Genomic DNA, 21233 nt, shown 5'->3' on the forward strand with positions numbered 1-21233 from the left:
TTTGTTTTGAAAGCAGAACAATCATTCAACAGGTTGCTGAGACAAATGTAAACCAGTAAAACATATGAAGAGAAACAAACCTTGAATATAAGTTCAGTTGTTTAAACATTTGACAAACTATGGTGAGGGGGTAAGAAAACACACAAATCCAGCAGCTCCTGTATTTCAATACACCAGATCCCAATATTATTGGCGAGTCGGGTAGTCCATCATCACAGTTCGAGGGCAGGCATCATTTCAGTAATTTCATCCCGTTGCATTCACATGCGTGCCTTGAATGAGATTGAATGTTATCTTTACTCTCAAGTACGTACCCAAGTTTTACACTTTCGTGGTTTGCATGAATGGGAATGGAACCGTGTGTGTTGAATGATGCTCCTTGTGAGCACTGAACTTTGTCCGGTGGAGTTCCTTTTTTGTTGCTGTAATTGTGTCATTTCTTGATGAGAAAGATTAGGCAACATTTAGTCACTTCTAGCCATGATGCTCAATTTATTGACGAATGTATCCTAGTTACTAGGGACCGTTTACGTTGGAGAACAAGATCTATTGTATGCCTGTGTATTTGGGGAAGTCAAATCTGAAATAATGATGAAATTGCGTGTATCCAAAGTTAAAACTCGTGATTTGTCGCCCTCTGGTGTGTAAAAGATGCAAAAGCTTACAGCACCTGGTATTCCAAGGCAGTCTCCCATCCAAGTACTGACCAGGCCCGAGCCTGCTTAACTTCCGAGATCGGACAAGATCGGGCGTATTCAGGCTAGTATGGCCGTAAGCCAGGGAGGCTGTCCCTGACGCTCTACTTAAAGGGAAGGCAATATCCGTTTCTGCCGTTCATACTTACAGTTGAACTGTCTCTCTACTCTAATGCCCGGGACACACCAGCGCGCCGCAGACAGTCCCTGCTAACACGAAACGTTGTGGCAACGTTGTGCGTTAGTTGGGGTGCCACACCAGACCGGAACTATATTTTACAAAACGAACACATTGTCTTGATAATACAGCTGTAATTGAGTGCCTGACACGCCAGTCAAGCGCAATCTTGAGAAGGTGTGCATTTCAGTAAGGATTTCAATTGACATGCAGTATGAAACTGAAAGGAGGTTGCATCACTATGATGCATAACATTGCATGTATTGTATTTTCAAGTGTGTGCATTCATCCTGTTGTCATTTTGTTTTGAAAGCAGAAGAATCATTCAACAGGTTGCTGAGACAAATGTAAACCAGTAAAACATATGAAGAGAAACAAACCTTGAATATAAGTTCAGTTGTTTAAACATTTGACAAACTATGGTGAGGGGGTAAGAAAACACACAAATCCAGCAGCTCCTGTATTTCAATACACCAGAACCCAATATTATTGGCGAGTCGGGTAGTCCATCATCACAGTTCGAGGGCAGGCATCATTTCAGTAATTTCATCCCGTTGCATTCACATCCGTGCCTTGAATGAGATTGAATGTGATCTTTGCTCTCAAGTATGTTCCCAAGTTTTACACTTTCGTACTTTGCATGAATGGGAATGGAACCGTGTGTGTTGAATGAGGCTCCTTGTGAGCACTGAACTTTGTCCGGTGGAGTTCCTTTTTGTGTTGCTGTAATTGTGTCATTTCTTGATGAGAAAGATTAGGCAACATTTAGTCAATTCTAGCCATGATGCTCAAATTATTTACGAATGTACCCTAGTTACTAGGGACCGTTTACGTTGGAGAACAAGATCTATTGTATGCCTGTGTATTTGGGGAAGTCAAATCTGAAATAATGATGAAATTGCGTGTATCCAAAGTTAAAACTCGTGATTTGTCGCCCTCTGGTGTGTAAAAGATGCAAAAGCTTACAGCACCTGGTATTCCCAGGCAGTCTCCCATCCAAGTACTGACCAGGCCCGAGCCTGCTTAACTTCCGAGATCGGACGAGATCGGGCGTATTCAGGCTAGTATGGCCGTAAGCCAGGGAGGCTGTCCCTGACGCTCTACTTAAAGGGAAGGCAATATCCGTTTCTGCCGTTCATACTTACAGTTGAACTGTCTCTCTACTCTAAAGCCCGGGACACACCAGCGCGCCGCAGACAGTCCCTGCTAACACGAAACGTTGTGGCAACGTTGTGCGTTAGCTGGGGTGCCACACCAGACCGGAACTATATTTTACAAAACGAACACATTGTCTTGATAATACAGCTGTAATTGAGTGCCTGACACGCCAGTCAAGCGCAATCTTGAGAAGGTGTGCATTTCAGTAAGGATTTCAATTGACATGCAGTATGAAACTGAAAGGAGGTTGCATCACTATGATGCATAACATTGCATGTATTGTATTTTCAAGTGTGTGCATTCATCCTGTTGTCATTTTGTTTTGAAAGCAGAAGAATCATTCAACAGGTTGCTGAGACAAATGTAAACCAGTAAAACATATGAAGAGAAACAAACCTTGAATATAAGTTCAGTTGTTTAAACATTTGACAAACTATGGTGAGGGGGTAAGAAAACACACAAATCCAGCAGCTCCTGTATTTCAATACACCAGAACCCAATATTATTGGCGAGTCGGGTAGTCCATCATCACAGTTCGAGGGCAGGCATCATTTCAGTAATTTCATCCCGTTGCATTCACATCCGTGCCTTGAATGAGTTTGAATGTGATCTTTGCTCTCAAGTATGTTCCCAAGTTTTACACTTTCGTGCTTTGCATGAATGGGAATGGAACCGTGTGTGTTGAATGAGGCTCCTTGTGAGCACTGAACTTTGTCCGGTGGAGTTCCTTTTTGTGTTGCTGTAATTGTGTCATTTCTTGATGAGAAAGATTAGGCAACATTTAGTCACTTCTAGCCATGATGCTCAATTTATTTACGAATGTACCCTAGTTACTAGGGACCGTTTACGTTGGAGAACAAAATGTATTGTATGCCTGTGTATTTGGGGAAGTCAAATCTGAAATAATGATGAAATTGTGTGTATCCAAAGTTAAAAATCGTGATTTGTCACCCTCTGGTGTGTCAAAGGTGCAAAAGCTTAAAGCACCTGGTATTCCCAGGCGGTCTCCTATTCAAGTACTGACCAGGCCCGAGCCTGCTTGGCTTCCGAGATCGGACGAGATCGGGCGTATTCAGGCTAGTATGGCCGTAAGCAAGTGAGACTTTCCCTGACGCTCTACTTAAAGGGAAGGCAATATCCGTTTCTGCCGTTCATACTTACAGTTGAACTGTCTCTCTACTCTAAAGCCCGGGACATACCAGCGTGTCGCAGAAAGTCCCTGCTAACACGCCACGTTGTGGCAACGTTGTGGCAAAGTTGTGCATTAGCTGGGGTGCCACACCAGACCGGAACTATATTTTACAAAACGATCACATTGTCTTGATAAAACAGCTGTAATTGAGTGCCTGACACGCCAGTCAAGCGCAATCTTGAGAAGGTGTGCATTTCAGTAAGGATATCAATTGACATGCAGTATGAAACTGAAAGGAGGTTGCATCACTATGATGCATAACATTGCATGTATTGTATTTTCAAGTGTGTGCATTCATCCTGTTGTCATTTTGTTTTGAAAGCAGAAGAATCATTCAACAGGTTGCTGAGACAAATGTAAACCAGTAAAACATATGAAGAGAAACAAACCTTGAATATAAGTTCAGTTGTTTAAACATTTGACAAACTATGGTGAGGGGGTAAGAAAACACACAAATCCAGCAGCTCCTGTATTTCAATACACCAGAACCCAATATTATTGGCGAGTCGGGTAGTCCATCATCACAGTTCGAGGGCAGGCATCATTTCAGTAATTTCATCCCGATGCATTCACATCCGTGCCTTGAATGAGATTGAATGTGATCTTTGCTCTCAAGTATGTTCCCAAGTTTTACACTTTCGTGCTTTGCATGAATTGGAATGGAACCATGTGTGTTGAATGAGGCTCCTTGTGAGCACTGAACTTTGTCCGGTGGAGTTCTTTTTGTGTTGCTGTAATTGTGTCATTTCTCGATGAGAAAGATTAGGCAACATTTAGTCACTTCTAGCCATGATGCTCAATTTATTGACGAATGTACCCTAGTTACTAGGGACCGTTTACGTTGGAGAACAAGATCTATTGTATGCCTGTGTATTTGGGGAAGTAAAACCTGAAATAATGATGAAATTGTGTGTATCCAAAGTTAAAACTCGTGATTTGTCGCCCTCTGGTGTGTAAAAGGTGCAAAAGCTTACAGCACCTGGTATTCCCAGGCGGTCTCCCATCCAAGTACTCACCAGGCCCAAGCCTGCTTGGCTTCCGAGATCGGACGAGATCGGGCGTATTCAGGCTAGTATGGCCGTGAGCCAGGGAGGCTGTCCCTGACGCTCTACTTAAAGGGAAGGCAATATCCGTTTCTGCCGATCATACTTACAGTTGAACTGTCTCTCTACTCTAAAGCCCGGGACACACCAGTGCGCCGCAGACAGTCCCTGCTAACACGCCACGTTGTGGCAACATTGTGGCAACGTTGTGCGTTAGCTGGGGTGCCACACCAGACCGGAACTATATTTTACAAAACGAACACATTGTCTTGATAATACAGCTGTAATTGAGTGCCTGACACGCCAGTCAAGCGCAATCTTGAGAAGGTGTGCATTTCAGTAAGGATTTCAATTGACATGCAGTATGAAACTGAAAGGAGGTTGCATCACTATGATGCATAACATTGCATGTATTGTATTTTCAAGTGTGTGCATTCATCCTGTTGTCATTTTGTTTTGAAAGCAGAAGAATCATTCAACAGGTTGCTGAGACAAATGTAAACCAGTAAAACATATGAAGAGAAACAAACCTTGAATATAAGTTCAGTTGTTTAAACATTTGACAAACTATGGTGAGGGGGTAAGAAAACACACAAATCCAGCAGCTCCTGTATTTCAATACACCAGAACCCAATATTATTGGCGAGTCGGGTAGTCCATCATCACAGTTCGAGGGCAGGCATCATTTCAGTAATTTCATCCCGTTGCATTCACATCCGTGCCTTGAATGAGATTGAATGTGATCTTTGCTCTCAAGTATGTTCCCAAGTTTTACACTTTCGTGCTTTGCATGAATGGGAATGGAACCGTGTGTGTTGAATGAGGCTCCTTGTGAGCACTGAACTTTGTCCGGTGGAGTTCTTTTTGTGTTGCTGTAATTGTGTCATTTCTCGATGAGAAAGATTAGGCAACATTTAGTCACTTCTAGCCATGATGCTCAATTTATTTACGAATGTACCCTAGTTACTAGGGACCGTTTACGTTGGAGAACAAGATCTATTGTATGCCTGTGTATTTGGGGAAGTAAAACCTCAAATAATGATGAAATTGTCTGTATCCCAAGTTAAAACTCGTGATTTGTCGCCCTCTGGTGTGTAAAAGGTGCAAAAGCTTACAGCACCTGGTATTCCCAGGCGGTCTCCCATCCAAGTACTGACCAGGCCCAAGCCTGCTTGGCTTCCGAGATCGGACGAGATCGGGCGTATTCAGGCTAGTATGGCCGTAAGCCAGGGAGGCTGTCCCTGACGCTTTACTTAAAGGGAAGGCAATATCCGTTTCTGCCGATCATACTTACAGTTGAACTGTCTCTCTACTCTAAAGCCCGGGACACACCAGTGCGCCGCAGACAGTCCCTGCTAACACGCCACGTTGTGGCAACGTTGTGGCAACGTTGTGCGTTAGCTGGGGTGCCACACCAGACCGGAACTATATTTTACAAAACGAACACATTGTCTTGATAATACAGCTGTAATTGAGTGCCTGACACGCCAGTCAAGAGCAAACTTGAGAAGGTGTGCATTTCAGTAAGGATTTCAATTGACATGCAGTATGAAACTGAAAGGAGGTTGCATCACTATGATGCATAACATTGCATGTATTGTATTTTCAAGTGTGTGCATTCATCCTGTTGTCATTTTGTTTTGAAAGCAGAAGAATCATTCAACAGGTTGCTGAGACAAATGTAAACCAGTAAAACATATGAAGAGAAACAAACCTTGAATATAAGTTCAGTTGTTTAAACATTTGACAAACTATGGTGAGGGGGTAAGAAAACACACAAATCCAGCAGCTCCTGTATTTCAATACACCAGAACCCAATATTATTGGCGAGTCGGGTAGTCCATCATCACAGTTCGAGGGCAGGCATCATTTCAGTAATTTCATCCCGTTGCATTCACATCCGTGCCTTGAATGAGATTGAATGTGATCTTTGCTCTCAAGTATGTTCCCAAGTTTTACACTTTCGTGCTTTGCATGAATGGGAATGGAACCGTGTGTGTTGAATGAGGCTCCTTGTGAGCACTGAACTTTGTCCGGTGGAGTTCCTTTTTGTGTTGCTGTAATTGTGTCATTTCTCGATGAGAAAGATTAGGCAACATTTAGTCACTTCTAGCCATGATGCTCAATTTATTTACGAATGTACCCTAGTTACTAGGGACCGTTTACGTTGGAGAACAAGATCTATTGTATGCCTGTGTATTTGGGGAAGTAAAATCTGAAATAATGATGAAATTGCGTGTATCCAAAGTTAAAACTCGTGATTTGTCGCCCTCTGGTGTGTAAAAGGTGCAAAAGCTTACAGCACCTGGTATTCCCAGGCGGTCTCCCATCCAAGTACTGACCAGGCCCGAGCCCGCTTGGCTTCCGAGATCTGATGAGATCGGGCGTATTCAGGCTAGTATGGCCGTAAGCCAGGGAGGCTGTCCCTGACGCTCTACTTAAAGGGAAGGCAATATCCGTTTCTGCCGTTCATACTTACAGTTGAACTGTCTCTCTACTCTAAAGCCCGGGACACACCAGCGCACCGCAGACAGTCCCTGCTAACATGCCACGTTGTGGCAACGTTGTGCGTTAGCTGGGGTGCCACACCAGACCGGAACTATATTTTACAAAACGAACACATTGTCTTGATAATACAGCTGTAATTGTGTGCCTGACACGCCAGTCAAGCGCAATCTTGAGAAGGTGTGCATTTCAGTAAGGATTTCAATTGACATGCAGTATGAAACTGAAAGGAGGTTGCATCACTATGATGCATAACATTGCATGTATTGTATTTTCAAGTGTGTGCATTCATCCTGTTGTCATTTTGTTTTGAAAGCAGAAGAATCATTCAACAGGTTGCTGAGACAAATGTAAACCAGTAAAACATATGAAGAGAAACAAACCTTGAATATAAGTTCAGTTGTTTAAACATTTGACAAACTATGGTGAGGGGGTAAGAAAACACACAAATCCAGCAGCTCCTGTATTTCAATACACCAGAACCCAATATTATTGGCGAGTCGGGTAGTCCATCATCACAGTTCGAGGGCAGGCATCATTTCAGTAATTTCATCCCGTTGCATTCACATCCGTGCCTTGAATGAGATTGAATGTGATCTTTGCTCTCAAGTATGTTCCCAAGTTTTACACTTTCGTGCTTTGCATGAATGGGAATGGAACCGTGTGTGTTGAATGAGGCTCCTTGTGAGCACTGAACTTTGTCCGGTGGAGTTCCTTTTTGTGTTGCTGTAATTGTGTCATTTCTCGATGAGAAAGATTAGGCAACATTTAGTCACTTCTAGCCATGATGCTCAATTTATTCACGAATGTACCCTAGTTACTAGGGACCGTTTACGTTGGAGAACAAGATCTATTGTATGCCTGTGTATTTGGGGAAGTCAAATCTGAAATAATGATGAAATTGCGTGTATCCAAAGTTAAAACTCGTGATTTGTCGCCCTCTGGCGTGTAAAAGATGCAAAAGCTTACAGCACCTGGTATTCCCAGGCGGTCTCCCATCCAAGTACTGACCAGGCCCGAGCCTGCTTAGCTTCCGAGATCGGACGAGATCGGGCGTATTCAGGCTAGTATGGCCGTAAGCCAGGGAGGCTGTCCCTGACGCTCTACTTAAAGGGAAGGCAATATCCGTTTCTGCCGTTCATACTTACAGTTGAACTGTCTCTCTACTCTAAAGCCCGGGACACACCAGTGCGCCGCAGACAGTCCCTGCTAACATGCCACGTTGTGGCAACATTGTGGCAACGTTGTGCGTTAGCTGGGGTGCCACACCAGACCGGAACTATATATTACAAAACGAACACATTGTCTTGATAAAACAGCTGTAATTTAGTGCCTGACACGCCAGTCAAGCGCAATCTTGAGAAGGTGTGCATTTCAGTAAGGATTTCAATTGACATGCAGTATGAAACTGAAAGGAGGTTGCATCACTATGATGCATAACATTGCATGTATTGTATTTTCAAGTGTGTGCATTCATCCTGTTGTCATTTTGTTTTGAAAGCAGAAGAATCATTCAACAGGTTGCTGAGACAAATGTAAACCAGTAAAACATATGAAGAGAAACAAACCTTGAATATAAGTTCAGTTGTTTAAACATTTGAGAAAGTATGGTGAGGGGGTAAGAAAACATACAAATCCAGCAGCTCCTGTATTTCAATACACCAGAACCCAATATTATTGGCGAGTCGGGTAGTCCATCATCACAGTTCGAGGGCAGGCATCATTTCAGTAATTTCATCCCGTTGCATTCACATCCGTGCCTTGAATGAGATTGAATGTGATCTTTGCTCTCAAGTATGTTCCAAAGTTTTACACTTTCGTGCTTTGCATGAATGGGAATGGAACCGTTTGTGTTGAATGAGGCTCCTTGTGAGCACTGAACTTTGTCCGGTGGAGTTCCTTTTTGTGTTGCTGTAATTGTGTCATTTCTCGATGAGATAGATTAGGCAACATTTAGTCACTTCTAGCCATGATGCTCAATTTATTTACGAATGTACCCTAGTTACTAGGGACCGTTTACGTTGGAGAACAAGATCTATTGTATGCCTGTGTATTTGGGGAAGTCAAATCTGAAATAATGATGAAATTGCGTGTATCCAAAGTTAAAACTCGTGATTTGTCGCCCTCTGGTGTGTAAAAGATGCAAAAGCTTACAGCACCTGGTATTCCCAGGCGGTCTCCCATCCAAGTACTGACCAGGCCCGAGCCTGCTTAGCTTCCGAGATCGGACGAGATCGGGCGTATTCAGGCTAGTATGGCCGTAAGCCAGGGAGGCTATCCCTGACGCTCTACTTAAAGGGAAGGCAATATCCGTTTCTGCCGCTCATACTTGCAGTTGAACTGTCTCTCTACTCTAAAGTCCGGGACACACCAGCGCGCCGCAGACAGTCCCTGCTAACACGAAACGTTGTGGCAACGTTGTGCGTTAGCTGGGGTGCCACACCAGACCGGAACTATATATTACAAAACGAACACATTGTCTTGATAAAACAGCTGTAATTGAGTGCCTGACACGCCAGTCAAGCGCAATCTTGAGAAGGTGTGCATTTCAGTAAGGATTTCAATTGACATGCAGTATGAAACTGAAAGGAGGTTGCATCACTATGATGCATAACATTGCATGTATTGTATTTTCAAGTGTGTGCATTCATCCTGTTGTCATTTTGTTTTGAAAGCAGAAGAATCATTCAACAGGTTGCTGAGACAAATGTAAACCAGTAAAACATATGAAGAGAAACAAACCTTGAATATAAGTTCAGTTGTTTAAACATTTGACAAACTATGGTGAGGGGGTAAGAAAACACACACATCCAGCAGCTCCTGTATTTCAATACACCAGAAGCCAATATTATTGGCGAGTCGGGTAGTCCATCATCACAGTTCGAGGGCAGGCATCATTTCAGTTATTTCATCCCGTTGCATTCACATCCGTGCCTTGAATGAGATTGAATGTGATCTTTGCTCTCAAGTATGTTCCCAAGTTTTACACTTTCGTGCTTTGCATGAATGGGAATGGAACCGTGTGTGTTGAATGAGGCTCCTTGTGAGCACTGAACTTTGTCCGGTGGAGTTCCTTTTTGTGTTGCTGTAATTGTGTCATTTCTCGATGAGATAGATTAGGCAACATTTAGTCACTTCTAGCCATGATGCTGAATTTATTTACGAATGTACCCTAGTTTCTAGGGACCGTTTACGTTGGAGAACAAGATCTATTGTATGCCTGTGTATTTGGGGAAGTCAAATCTGAAATAATGATGAAATTGCGTGTATCCAAAGTTAAAACTCGTGATTTGTCGCCCTCTGGTGTGTAAAAGATGAAAAAGCTTACAGCACCTGGTATTCCCAGGCGGTCTCCCATCCAAGTACTAACCAGGCCCGAGCCTGCTTAGCTTCCGAGATCGGACGAGATCGGGCGTATTCAGGCTAGTATGGCCGTAAGCCAGGGAGGCTGTCCTTGACCCTCTACTTAAAGGGAAGGCAATATCCGTTTCTGCCGCTCATACTTGCAGTTGAACTGTCTCTCTACTCTAAAGTCCGGGACACACCAGCACGCTGCAGACAGTCCCTGCTAACACGAAACGTTGTGGCAACGTTGTGCGTTAGCTGGGGTGCCACACCAGACCGGAACTATATTTTACAAAACGAACACATTGTCTTGATAATACAGCTGTAATTGAGTGCCTGACACGCCAGTCAAGCGCAATCTTGAGAAGGTGTGCATTTCAGTAAGGATTTCAATTGACATGCAGTATGAAACTGAAAGGAGGTTGCATCACTATGATGCATAACATTGCATGTATTGTATTTTCAAGTGTGTGCATTCATCCTGTTGTCATTTTGTTTTGAAAGCAGAAGAATCATTCAACAGGTTGCTGAGACAAATGTAAACCAGTAAAACATATGAAGAGAAACAAACCTTGAATATAAGTTCAGTTGTTTAAACATTTGACAAACTATGGTGAGGGGGTAAGAAAACACACAAATCCAGCAGCTCCTGTATTTCAATACACCAGAACCCAATATTATTGGCGAGTCGGGTAGTCCATCATCACAGTTCGAGAGCAGGCATCATTTCAGTAATTTCATCCCGTTGCATTCACATCCGTGCCTTGAATGAGATTGAATATGATCTTTGCTCTCAAGTATGTTCCCAAGTTTTACACTTTCGTGCTTTGCATGAATGGGAATGGAACCGTGTGTGTTGAATGAGGCTCCTTGTGAGCACTGAACTTTGTCCGGTGGAGTTCCTTTTTGTGTTGCTGTAATTGTGTCATTTCTCGATGAGAAAGATTAGGCAACATTTAGTCACTTCTAGCCATGATGCTCAATTTATTTACGAATGTACCCTAGTTACTAGGGACCGTTTACGTTGGAGAACAAGATCTATTGTATGCCTGTGTATTTGGGGAAGTCAAATCTGAAATAATGATGAAATTGCGTGTATCCAAAGTTAAAACTCGTGATTTGTCGCCCTCTGGTGTGTAAAAGATGCAAAAGCTTACAGCACCTGGTATTCCCAGGCGGTCTCCCATCCAAGTACTGACCAGGCCCGAGCCTGCTTAGCTTCCGAGATCGGACGAGATCGGGCGTATTCAGGCTAGTATGGCCGTAAGCCAGGGAGGCTGTCCTTGACCCTCTACTTAAAGGGAAGGCAATATCCGTTTCTGCCGCTCATACTTGCAGTTGAACTGTCTCTCTACTCTAAAGTCCGGGACACACCAGCACGCTGCAGACAGTCCCTGCTAACACGAAACGTTGTGGCAACGTTGTGCGTTAGCTGGGGTGCCACACCAGACCGGAACTATATATTACAAAACGAACACATTGTCTTGATAAAACAGCTGTAATTGAGTGCCTGACACGCCAGTCAAGCGCAATCTTGAGAAGGTGTGCATTTCAGTAAGGATTTCAATTGACATGCAGTATGAAACTGAAAGGAGGTTGCATCACTATGATGCATAACATTGCATGTATTGTATTTTCAAGTGTGTGCATTCATCCTGTTGTCATTTTGTTTTGAAAGCAGAAGAATCATTCAACAGGTTGCTGAGACAAATGTAAACCAGTAAAACATATGAAGAGAAACAAACCTTGAATATAAGTTCAGTTGTTTAAACATTTGACAAACTATGGTGAGGGGGTAAGAAAACACACAAATCCAGCAGCTCCTGTATTTCAATACACCAGAACCCAATATTATTGGCGAGTCGGGTAGTCCATCATCACAGTTCGAGGGCAGGCATCATTTCAGTAATTTCATCCCGTTGCATTCACATCCGTGCCTTGAATGAGATTGAATGTGATCTTTGCTCTCAAGTATGTTCCCAAGTTTTACACTTTCGTGCTTTGCATGAATGGGAATGGAACCGTGTGTGTTGAATGAGGCTCCTTGTGAGCAGTGAACTTTGTCCGGTGGAGTTCCTTTTTGTGTTGCTGTAATTGTGTCATTTCTCGATGAGAAAGATTAGGCAACATTTAGTCACTTCTAGCCATGATGCTCAATTTATTTACGAATGTACCCTAGTTACTAGGGACCGTTTACGTTGGAGAACAAGATCTATTGTATGCCTGTGTATTTGGGGAAGTCAAATCTGAAATAATGATGAAATTGCGTGTATCCAAAGTTAAAAATCGTGATTTGTCGCCCTCTGGTGTGTAAAAGATGCAAAAGCTTGCAGCACCTGGTATTCCCAGGCGGTCTCCCATCCAAGTACTGACCAGGCCCGAGCCTGCTTAGCTTCCGAGATCGGACGAGATCGGGCGTATTCAGGCTAGTAGGCCGTAAGCCAGGGAGGCTGTCCCTGACGCTCTACTTAAAGGGAAGGCAATATCCGTTTCTGCCGTTCATACTTACAGTTGAACTGTCTCTCTACTCTAAAGCCCGGGACACACCAGCGCGCCGCAGACAGTCCCTGCTAACACGCCACGTTGTGGCAACATTGTGGCAACGTTGTGCGTTAGCTGGGGTGCCACACCAGACCGGAACTATATATTACAAAACGAACACATTGTCTTGATAAAACAGCTGTAATTGAGTGCCTGACACGCCAGTCAAGCGCAATCTTGAGAAGGTGTGCATTTCAGTAAGGATTTCAATTGACATGCAGTATGAAACTGAAAGGAGGTTGCATCACTATGATGCATAACATTGCATGTATTGTATTTTCAAGTGTGTGCATTCATCCTGTTGTCATTTTGTTTTGAAAGCAGAAGAATCATTCAACAGGTTGCTGAGACAAATGTAAACCAGTAAAACATATGAAGAGAAACAAACCTTGAATATAAGTTCAGTTGTTTAAACATTTGACAAACTATGGTGAGGGGGTAAGAAAACACACAAATCCAGCAGCTCCTGTATTTCAATACACCAGAACCCAATATTATTGGCGAGTCGGGTAGTCCATCATCACAGTTCGAGGGCAGGCATCATTTCAGTAATTTCATCCCGTTGCATTCACATCCGTGCCTTGAATGAGATTGAATGTGATCTTTGCTCTCAAGTATGTTCCCAAGTTTTACACTTTCGTGCTTTGCATGAATGGGAATGGAACCGTGTGTGTTGAATGAGGCTCCTTGTGAGCACTGAACTTTGTCCGGTGGAGTTCCTTTTTGTGTTGCTGTAATTGTGTCATTTCTCGATGAGAAAGATTAGGCAACATTTAGTCACTTCTAGCCATGATGCTCAATTTATTTACGAATGTACCCTAGTTACTAGGGACCGTTTACGTTGGAGAACAAGATCTATTGTATGCCTGTGTATTTGGGGAAGTCAAATCTGAAATAATGATGAAATTGCGTGTATCCAAAGTTAAAACTCGTGATTTGTCGCCCTCTGGTGTGTAAAAGATGCAAAAGCTTACAGCACCTGGTATTCCCAGGCGGTCTCCCATCCAAGTACTGACCAGGCCCGAGCCTGCTTGGCTTCCGAGATCGGACGAGATCGGGCGTATTCAGGCTAGTATGGCCGTAAGCCAGGGAGGCTGTCCCTGACGCTCTACTTAAAGGGAAGGCAATATCCGTTTCTGCCGTTCATACTTACAGTTGAACTGTCTCTCTACTCTAAAGCCCGGGACACACCAGCGTGCCGCAGACAGTCCCTGCTAACACGCCACGTTGTGGCAACATTGTGGCAACGTTGTGCGTTAGCTGGGGTGCCACACCAGACCGGAACTATATTTTACAAAACGAACACATTGTCTTGATAAAACAGCTGTAATTGAGTGCCTGACACGCCAGTCAAGCGCAATCTTGAGAAGGTGTGCATTTCAGTAAGGATTTCAATTGACATGCAGTATGAAACTGAAAGGAGGTTGCATCACTATGATGCATAACATTGCATGTATTATATTTTCAAGTGTGTGCATTCATCCTGTTGTCATTTTGTTTTGAAAGCAGAAGAATCATTCAACAGGTTGCTGAGACAAATGTAAACCAGTAAAACATATGAAGAGAAACAAACCTTGAATATAAGTTCAGTTGTTTAAACATTTGACAAACTATGGTGAGGGGGTAAGAAAACACACAAATCCAGCAGCTCCTGTATTTCAATACACCAGAACCCAATATTATTGGCGAGTCGGGTAGTCCATCATCACAGTTCGAGGGCAGGCATCATTTCAGTAATTTCATCCCGTTGCATTCACATCCGTGCCTTGATTGAGATTGAATGTGATCTTTGCTCTCAAGTATGTTCCCAAGTTTTACACTTTCGTGCTTTGCATGAATGGGAATGGAACCGTGTGTGTTGAATGAGGCTCCTTGTGAGCACTGAACTTTTTTCCGGTGGAGTTCCTTTTTGTGTTGCTGTAATTGTGTCATTTCTCGATGAGACAGATTAGGCAACATTTAGTCACTTCTAGCCATGATGCTCAATTTATTTACGAATGTACCCTAGTTACTAGGGACCGTTTACGTTGGAGAACAAGATCTATTGTATGCCTGTGTATTTGGGGAAGTCAAATCTGAAATAATGATGAAATTGCGTGTATCCAAATTTAAAACTCGTGATTTGTCGCCCTCTGGTGTGTAAAAGATGCAAAAGCTTACAGCACCTGGTATTCCCAGGCGGTCTCCCATCCAAGTACTAACCAGGCCCGAGCCTGCTTAGCTTCCGAGATCGGATGAGATCGGGCGTATTCAGGCTAGTATGGCCGTAAGCCAGGGAGGCTGTCCTTGACCCTCTACTTAAAGGGAAGGCAATATCCGTTTCTGCCGCTCATACTTGCAGTTGAACTGTCTCTCTACTCTAAAGTCCGGGACACACCAGCACGCTGCAGACAGTCCCTGCTAACACGAAACGTTGTGGCAACGTTGTGCGTTAGCTGGGGTGCCACACCAGACCGGAACTATATTTTACAAAACGAACACATTGTCTTGATAATACAGCTGTAATTGAGTGCCTGACACGCCAGTCAAGCGCAATCTTGAGAAGGTGTGCATTTCAGTAAGGATTTCAATTGACATGCAGTATGAAACTGAAAGGAGGTTGCATCACTATGATGCATAACATTGCATGTATTGTATTTTCAAGTGTGTGCATTCATCCTGTTGTCATTTTGTTTTGAAAGCAGAAGAATCATTCAACAGGTTGCTGAGACAAATGTAAACCAGTAAAACATATGAAGAGAAACAAACCTTGAATATAAGTTCAGTTGTTTAAACATTTGACAAACTATGGTGAGGGGGTAAGAAAACACACAAATCCAGCAGCTCCTGTATTTCAATACACCAGAACCCAATATTATTGGCGAGTCGGGTAGTCCATCATCACAGTTCGAGGGCAGGCATCATTTCAGTAATTTCATCCCGTTGCATTCACATCCGTGCCTTGAATGAGATTGAATGTGATCTTTGCTCTCAAGTATGTTCCCAAGTTTTACACTTTCGTGCTTTGCATGAATGGGAATGGAACCGTGTGTGGTGAATGAGGCTCCTTGTGAGCACTGAACTTTGTCCGGTGGAGTTCCTTTTTGTGTTGCTGTAATTGTGTCATTTCTCGATGAGAAAGATTAGGCAACATTTAGTCACTTCTAGCCATGATGCTCAATTTATTTACGAATGTACCCTAGTTACTAGGGACCGTTTACGTTGGAGAACAAGATCTATTGTATGCCTGTGTATTTGGGGAAGTCAAATCTGAAATAATGATGAAATTGCGTGTATCCAAAGTTAAAACTCGTGATTTGTCGCCCTCTGGTGTGTAAAAGATGCAAAAGCTTACAGCACCTGGTATTCCCAGGCGGTCTCCCATCCAAGTACTGACCAGGCCCGAGCCTGCTTAGCTTCCGAGATCGGACGAGATCGGGCGTATTCAGGCTAGTATGGCCGTAAGCCAGGGAGGCTGTCCCTGACGCTCTACTTAAAGGGAAGGCAATATCCGTTTCTGCCGCTCATACTTGCAGTTGAACTGTCTCTCTACTCTAAAGTCCGGGACACACCAGCGCGCCGCAGACAGTCCCTGCTAACACGAAACGTTGTGGCAACGTTGTGCGTTAGCTGGGGTGCCACACCAGACCGGAACTATATATTACAAAACGAACACATTGTCTTGATAAAACAGCTGTAATTGAGTGCCTGACACGCCAGTCAAGCGCAATCTTGAGAAGGTGTGCATTTCAGTAAGGATTTCAATTGACATGCAGTATGAAACTGAAAGGAGGTTGCATCACTATGATGCATAACATTGCATGTATTGTATTTTCAAGTGTGTGCATTCATCCTGTTGTCATTTTGTTTTGAAAGCAGAAGAATCATTCAACAGGTTGCTGAGACAAATGTAAACCAGTAAAACATATGAAGAGAAACAAACCTTGAATATAAGTTCAGTTGTTTAAACATTTGACAAACTATGGTGAGGGGGTAAGAAAACACACAAATCCAGCAGCTCCTGTATTTCAATACACCAGAACCCAATATTATTGGCGAGTCGGGTAGTCCATCATCACAGTTCGAGGGCAGGCATCATTTCAGTAATTTCATCCCGTTGCATTCACATCCGTGCCTTGAATGAGATTGAATGTGATCTTTGCTCTCAAGTATGTTCCCAAGTTTTACACTTTCGTGCTTTGCATGAATGGGAATGGAACCGTGTGTGTTGAATGAGGCTCCTTGTGAGCACTGAACTTTGTCCGGTGGAGTTCCTTTTTGTGTTGCTGTAATTGTGTCATTTCTCGATGAGAAAGATTAGGCAACATTTAGTCACTTCTAGCCATGATGCTCAATTTATTTACGAATGTACCCTAGTTACTAGGGACCGTTTACGTTGGAGAACAAGATCTATTGTATGCCTGTGTATTTGGGGAAGTCAAATCTGAAATAATGATGAAATTGCGTGTATCCAAAGTTAAAACTCGTGATTTGTCGCCCTCTGGTGTGTAAAAGATGCAAAAGCTTACAGCACCTGGTATTCCCAGGCGGTCTCCCATCCAAGTACTGACCAGGCCCGAGCCTGCTTAGCTTCCGAGATCGGGCGTATTCAGGCTAGTATGGCCGTAAGCCAGGGAGGCTGTCCCTGACGCTCTACTTAAAGGGAAGGCAATATCCGTTTCTGCCGCTCATACTTGCAAATGAACTGTCTCTCTACTCTAAAGTCCGGGACACACCAGCGCGCCGCAGACAGTCCCTGCTAACACGAAACTTTGTGGCAACGTTGTGGCAACATTGTGCGTTAGCTGGGGTGCCACACCAGACCGGAACTATATTTTACAAAACGAACACATTGTCTTGATAAAACAGCTGTAATTGAGTGCCTGACACGCCAGTCAAGCGCAATCTTGAGAAGGTGTGCATTTCAGTAAGGATTTCAATTGACATGCAGTATGAAACTGAAAGGAGGTTGCATCACTATGATGCATAACATTGCATGTATTGTATTTTCAAGTGTGTGCATTCATCCTGTTGTCATTTTGTTTTGAAAGCAGAAGAATCATTCAACAGGTTGCTGAGACAAATGTAAACCAGTAAAACATATGAAGAGAAACAAACCTTGAATATAAGTTCAGTTGTTTAAACATTTGACAAACTATGGTGAGGGGGTAAGAAAACACACAAATCCAGCAGCTCCTGTATTTCAATACACCAGAACCCAATATTATTGGCGAGTCGGGTAGTCCATCATCACAGTTCGAGGGCAGGCATCATTTCAGTAATTTCATCCCGTTGCATTCACATCCGTGCCTTGAATGAGATTGAATGTGATCTTTGCTCTCAAGTATGTTCCCAAGTTTTACACTTTCGTGCTTTGCATGAATGGGAATGGAACCGTGTGTGTTGAATGAGGCTCCTTGTGAGCACTGAACTTTGTCCGGTGGAGTTCCTTTTTGTGTTGCTGTAATTGTGTAATTTCTCGATGAGAAAGATTAGGCAACATTTAGTCACTTCTAGCCATGATGCTCAATTTATTTACGAATGTACCCTAGTTACTAGGGACCGTTTACGTTGGAGAACAAGATCTATTGTATGCCTGTGTATTCGGGGAAGTCAAATCTGAAATAATGATGAAATTGCGTGTATCCAAAGTTAAAACTCGTGATTTGTCGCCCTCTGGTGTGTAAAAGATGCAAAAGCTTACAGCACCTGGTATTCCCAGGCGGTCTCCCATCCAAGTACTGACCAGGCCCGAGCCTGCTTAGCTTCCGAGATCGGACGAGATCGGGCGTATTCAGGCTAGTATGGCCGTAAGCCAGGGAGGCTGTCCCTGACGCTCTACTTAAAGGGAAGGCAATATCCGATTCTGCCGCTCATACTTGCAGTTGAACTGTCTCTCTACTCTAAAGTCCGGGACACACCAGCGCGCCGCAGACAGTCCCTGCTAACACGAAACGTTGTGGCAACGTTGTGCGTTAGCTGGGGTGCCACACCAGACCGGAACTATATATTACAAAACGAACACATTGTCTTGATAAAACAGCTGTAATTGAGTGCCTGACACGCCAGTCAAGCGCAATCTTGAGAAGGTGTGCATTTCAGTAAGGATTTCAATTGACATGCAGTATGAAACTGAAAGGAGGTTGCATCACTATGATGCATAACATTGCATGTATTGTATTTTCAAGTGTGTGCATTCATCCTGTTGTCATTTTGTTTTGAAAGTAGAAGAATCATTTTTGCTGAGGTTGCTGAGACAAATGTAAACCAGTAAAACATATGAAGAGAAACAAACCTTGAATATAAGTTCAGTTGTTTAAACATTTGACAAACTATGGTGAGGGGGTAAGAAAACACACAAATCCAGCAGCTCCTGTATTTCAATACACCAGAACCCAATATTATTGGCGAGTCGGGTAGTCCATCATCACAGTTCGAGGGCAGGCATCATTTCAGTAATTTCATCCCGTTGCATTCACATCCGTGCCTTGAATGAGATTGAATGTGATCTTTGCTCTCAAGTATGTTCCCAAGTTTTACACTTTCGTGCTTTGCATGAATGGGAATGGAACCATGTGTGTTGAATGAGGCTCCTTGTGAGCACTGAACTTTGTCCGGTGGAGTTCCTTTTTGTGTTGCTGTAATTGTGTCATTTCTCGATGAGAAAGATTAGGCAACATTTAGTCACTTCTAGCCATGATGCTCAATTTATTTATGAATGTACCCTAGTTACTAGGGACCGTTTACGTTGGAGAACAAGATCTATTGTATGCCTGTGTATTTGGGGAAGTCAAATCTGAAATAATGATGAAATTGCGTGTATCCAAAGTTAAAACTCGTGATTTGTCGCCCTCTGGTGTGTAAAAGATGCAAAAGCTTACAGCACCTGGTATTCCCAGTCGGTCTCCCATCCAAGTACTGACCAGGCCCGAGCCTGCTTAGCTTCCGAGATCGGACGAGATCGGGCGTATTCAGGCTAGTATGGCCGTAAGCCAGGGAGGCTGTCCCTGACGCTCTACTTAAAGGGAAGGCAATATCCGTTTCTGCCGTTCATACTTACAGTTGAACTGTCTCTCTACTCTAAAGCCCGGGACACACCAGCGCACCGCAGACAGTCCCTGCTAACACGCCACGTTGTGGCAACATTGTGGCAACGTTGTGCGTTAGCTGGGGTGCCACACCAGACCGGAACTATATATTACAAAACGAACACATTGTCTTGATAAAACAGCTGTAATTGAGTGCCTGACACGCCAGTCAAGCGCAATCTTGAGAAGGTGTGCATTTCAGTAAGGATTTCAATTGACATGCAGTATGAAACTGAAAGGAGGTTGCATCACTATGATGCATAACATTGCATGTATTGTATTTTCAAGTGTGTGCATTCATCCTGTTGTCATTTTGTTTTGAAAGCAGAAGAATCATTCAACAGGTTGCTGAGACAAATGTAAACCAGTAAAACATATGAAGAGAAACAAACCTTGAATATAAGTTCAGTTGTTTAAACATTTGACAAACTATGGTGAGGGGGTAAGAAAACACACAAATCCAGCAGCTCCTGTATTTCAATACACCAGAACCCAATATTATTGGCGAGTCGGGTAGTCCATCATCACAGTTCGAGGGCAGGCATCATTTCAGTAATTTCATCCCGTTGCATTCACATCCGTGCCTTGAATGAGATTGAATGTGATCTTTGCTCTCAAGTATGTTCCCAAGTTTTACACTTTCGTGCTTTGCATGAATGGGAATGGAACCGTGTGTGTTGAATGAGGCTCCTTGTGAGCACTGAACTTTGTCCGGTGGAGTTCCTTTTTGTGTTGCTGTAATTGTGTAATTTCTCGATGAGAAAGATTAGGCAACATTTAGTCACTTCTAGCCATGATGCTCAATTTATTTACGAATGTACCCTAGTTACTAGGGACCGTTTACGTTGGAGAACAAGATCTATTGTATGCCTGTGTATTCGGGGAAGTCAAATCTGAAATAATGATGAAATTGCGTGTATCCAAAGTTAAAACTCGTGATTTGTCGCCCTCTGGTGTGTAAAAGATGCAAAAGCTTACAGCACCTGGTATTCCCAGGCGGTCTCCCATCCAAGTACTGACCAGGCCCGAGCCTGCTTAGCTTCCGAGATCGGACGAGATCGGGCGTATTCAGGCTAGTATGGCCGTAAGCCAGGGAGGCTGTCCCTGACGCTCTACTTAAAGGGAAGGCAATATCCGTTTCTGCCGCTCATACTTGCAGTTGAACTGTCTCTCTACTCTAAAGTCCGGGACACACCAGCGCGCCGCAGACAGTCCCTGCTAACACGAAACGTTGTGGCAACGTTGTGCGTTAGCTGGGGTGCCACACCAGACCGGAACTATATTTTACAAAACGAACACATTGTCTTGATAAAACAGCTGTAATTGAGTGCCTGACACGCCAGTCAAGCGCAATCTTGAGAAGGTGTGCATTTCAGTAAGGATTTCAATTGACATGCAGTATGAAACTGAAAGGAGGTTGCATCACTATGATGCATAACATTGCATGTATTATATTTTCAAGTGTGTGCATTCATCCTGTTGTCATTTTGTTTTGAAAGCAGAAGAATC

At 43.4% G+C, this 21233-nt stretch overlaps 17 non-coding genes and 1 pseudogene across 17 annotated transcripts; all 18 read right to left on the reverse strand.

The window, feature by feature from the left end:
- Positions 1–658: 658 nt before the first annotated feature.
- Positions 659–777, reverse strand: LOC136733230 (5S ribosomal RNA). The gene has a single exon (XR_010810133.1). It is a non-coding gene; the product is annotated as a 5S ribosomal RNA (ribosomal RNA).
- Positions 778–1832: 1055 nt separating this feature from the next.
- Positions 1833–1951, reverse strand: LOC136733224 (5S ribosomal RNA). The gene has a single exon (XR_010810128.1). It is a non-coding gene; the product is annotated as a 5S ribosomal RNA (ribosomal RNA).
- A 1055-nt stretch (positions 1952–3006) lies between these two features.
- On the reverse strand, positions 3007–3125 carry LOC136733233 (5S ribosomal RNA). Its single transcript, XR_010810136.1, has one exon. It is a non-coding gene; the product is annotated as a 5S ribosomal RNA (ribosomal RNA).
- Positions 3126–4190: 1065 nt separating this feature from the next.
- On the reverse strand, positions 4191–4309 carry LOC136733229 (5S ribosomal RNA). Its single transcript, XR_010810132.1, has one exon. It is a non-coding gene; the product is annotated as a 5S ribosomal RNA (ribosomal RNA).
- Positions 4310–5374: 1065 nt separating this feature from the next.
- LOC136733223 (5S ribosomal RNA) lies at positions 5375–5493 on the reverse strand. Its single transcript, XR_010810127.1, has one exon. It is a non-coding gene; the product is annotated as a 5S ribosomal RNA (ribosomal RNA).
- Positions 5494–6559: 1066 nt separating this feature from the next.
- Positions 6560–6678, reverse strand: LOC136733228 (5S ribosomal RNA). The gene has a single exon (XR_010810131.1). It is a non-coding gene; the product is annotated as a 5S ribosomal RNA (ribosomal RNA).
- A 1055-nt stretch (positions 6679–7733) lies between these two features.
- LOC136733235 (5S ribosomal RNA) lies at positions 7734–7852 on the reverse strand. Its single transcript, XR_010810137.1, has one exon. It is a non-coding gene; the product is annotated as a 5S ribosomal RNA (ribosomal RNA).
- Positions 7853–8918: 1066 nt separating this feature from the next.
- Positions 8919–9037, reverse strand: LOC136733236 (5S ribosomal RNA). The gene has a single exon (XR_010810138.1). It is a non-coding gene; the product is annotated as a 5S ribosomal RNA (ribosomal RNA).
- Positions 9038–10092: 1055 nt separating this feature from the next.
- Positions 10093–10211, reverse strand: LOC136733231 (5S ribosomal RNA). Its single transcript, XR_010810134.1, has one exon. It is a non-coding gene; the product is annotated as a 5S ribosomal RNA (ribosomal RNA).
- A 1055-nt stretch (positions 10212–11266) lies between these two features.
- Positions 11267–11385, reverse strand: LOC136733237 (5S ribosomal RNA). Its single transcript, XR_010810139.1, has one exon. It is a non-coding gene; the product is annotated as a 5S ribosomal RNA (ribosomal RNA).
- A 1055-nt stretch (positions 11386–12440) lies between these two features.
- On the reverse strand, positions 12441–12558 carry LOC136733232 (5S ribosomal RNA). Its single transcript, XR_010810135.1, has one exon. It is a non-coding gene; the product is annotated as a 5S ribosomal RNA (ribosomal RNA).
- Positions 12559–13624: 1066 nt separating this feature from the next.
- Positions 13625–13743, reverse strand: LOC136733226 (5S ribosomal RNA). Its single transcript, XR_010810129.1, has one exon. It is a non-coding gene; the product is annotated as a 5S ribosomal RNA (ribosomal RNA).
- Positions 13744–14810: 1067 nt separating this feature from the next.
- LOC136733219 (5S ribosomal RNA) lies at positions 14811–14929 on the reverse strand. Its single transcript, XR_010810123.1, has one exon. It is a non-coding gene; the product is annotated as a 5S ribosomal RNA (ribosomal RNA).
- A 1055-nt stretch (positions 14930–15984) lies between these two features.
- On the reverse strand, positions 15985–16103 carry LOC136733220 (5S ribosomal RNA). The gene has a single exon (XR_010810124.1). It is a non-coding gene; the product is annotated as a 5S ribosomal RNA (ribosomal RNA).
- Positions 16104–17158: 1055 nt separating this feature from the next.
- On the reverse strand, positions 17159–17267 carry LOC136733234 (uncharacterized; annotated as a pseudogene).
- Positions 17268–18333: 1066 nt separating this feature from the next.
- LOC136733221 (5S ribosomal RNA) lies at positions 18334–18452 on the reverse strand. Its single transcript, XR_010810125.1, has one exon. It is a non-coding gene; the product is annotated as a 5S ribosomal RNA (ribosomal RNA).
- Positions 18453–19510: 1058 nt separating this feature from the next.
- LOC136733227 (5S ribosomal RNA) lies at positions 19511–19629 on the reverse strand. Its single transcript, XR_010810130.1, has one exon. It is a non-coding gene; the product is annotated as a 5S ribosomal RNA (ribosomal RNA).
- Positions 19630–20695: 1066 nt separating this feature from the next.
- Positions 20696–20814, reverse strand: LOC136733222 (5S ribosomal RNA). The gene has a single exon (XR_010810126.1). It is a non-coding gene; the product is annotated as a 5S ribosomal RNA (ribosomal RNA).
- Positions 20815–21233: the final 419 nt, after the last annotated feature.

The sequence above is a fragment of the Amia ocellicauda genome, unplaced genomic scaffold (genome assembly GCF_036373705.1).
Source record: "Amia ocellicauda isolate fAmiCal2 unplaced genomic scaffold, fAmiCal2.hap1 HAP1_SCAFFOLD_357, whole genome shotgun sequence".
Taxonomy (NCBI): Eukaryota; Metazoa; Chordata; class Actinopteri; order Amiiformes; family Amiidae; genus Amia; species Amia ocellicauda.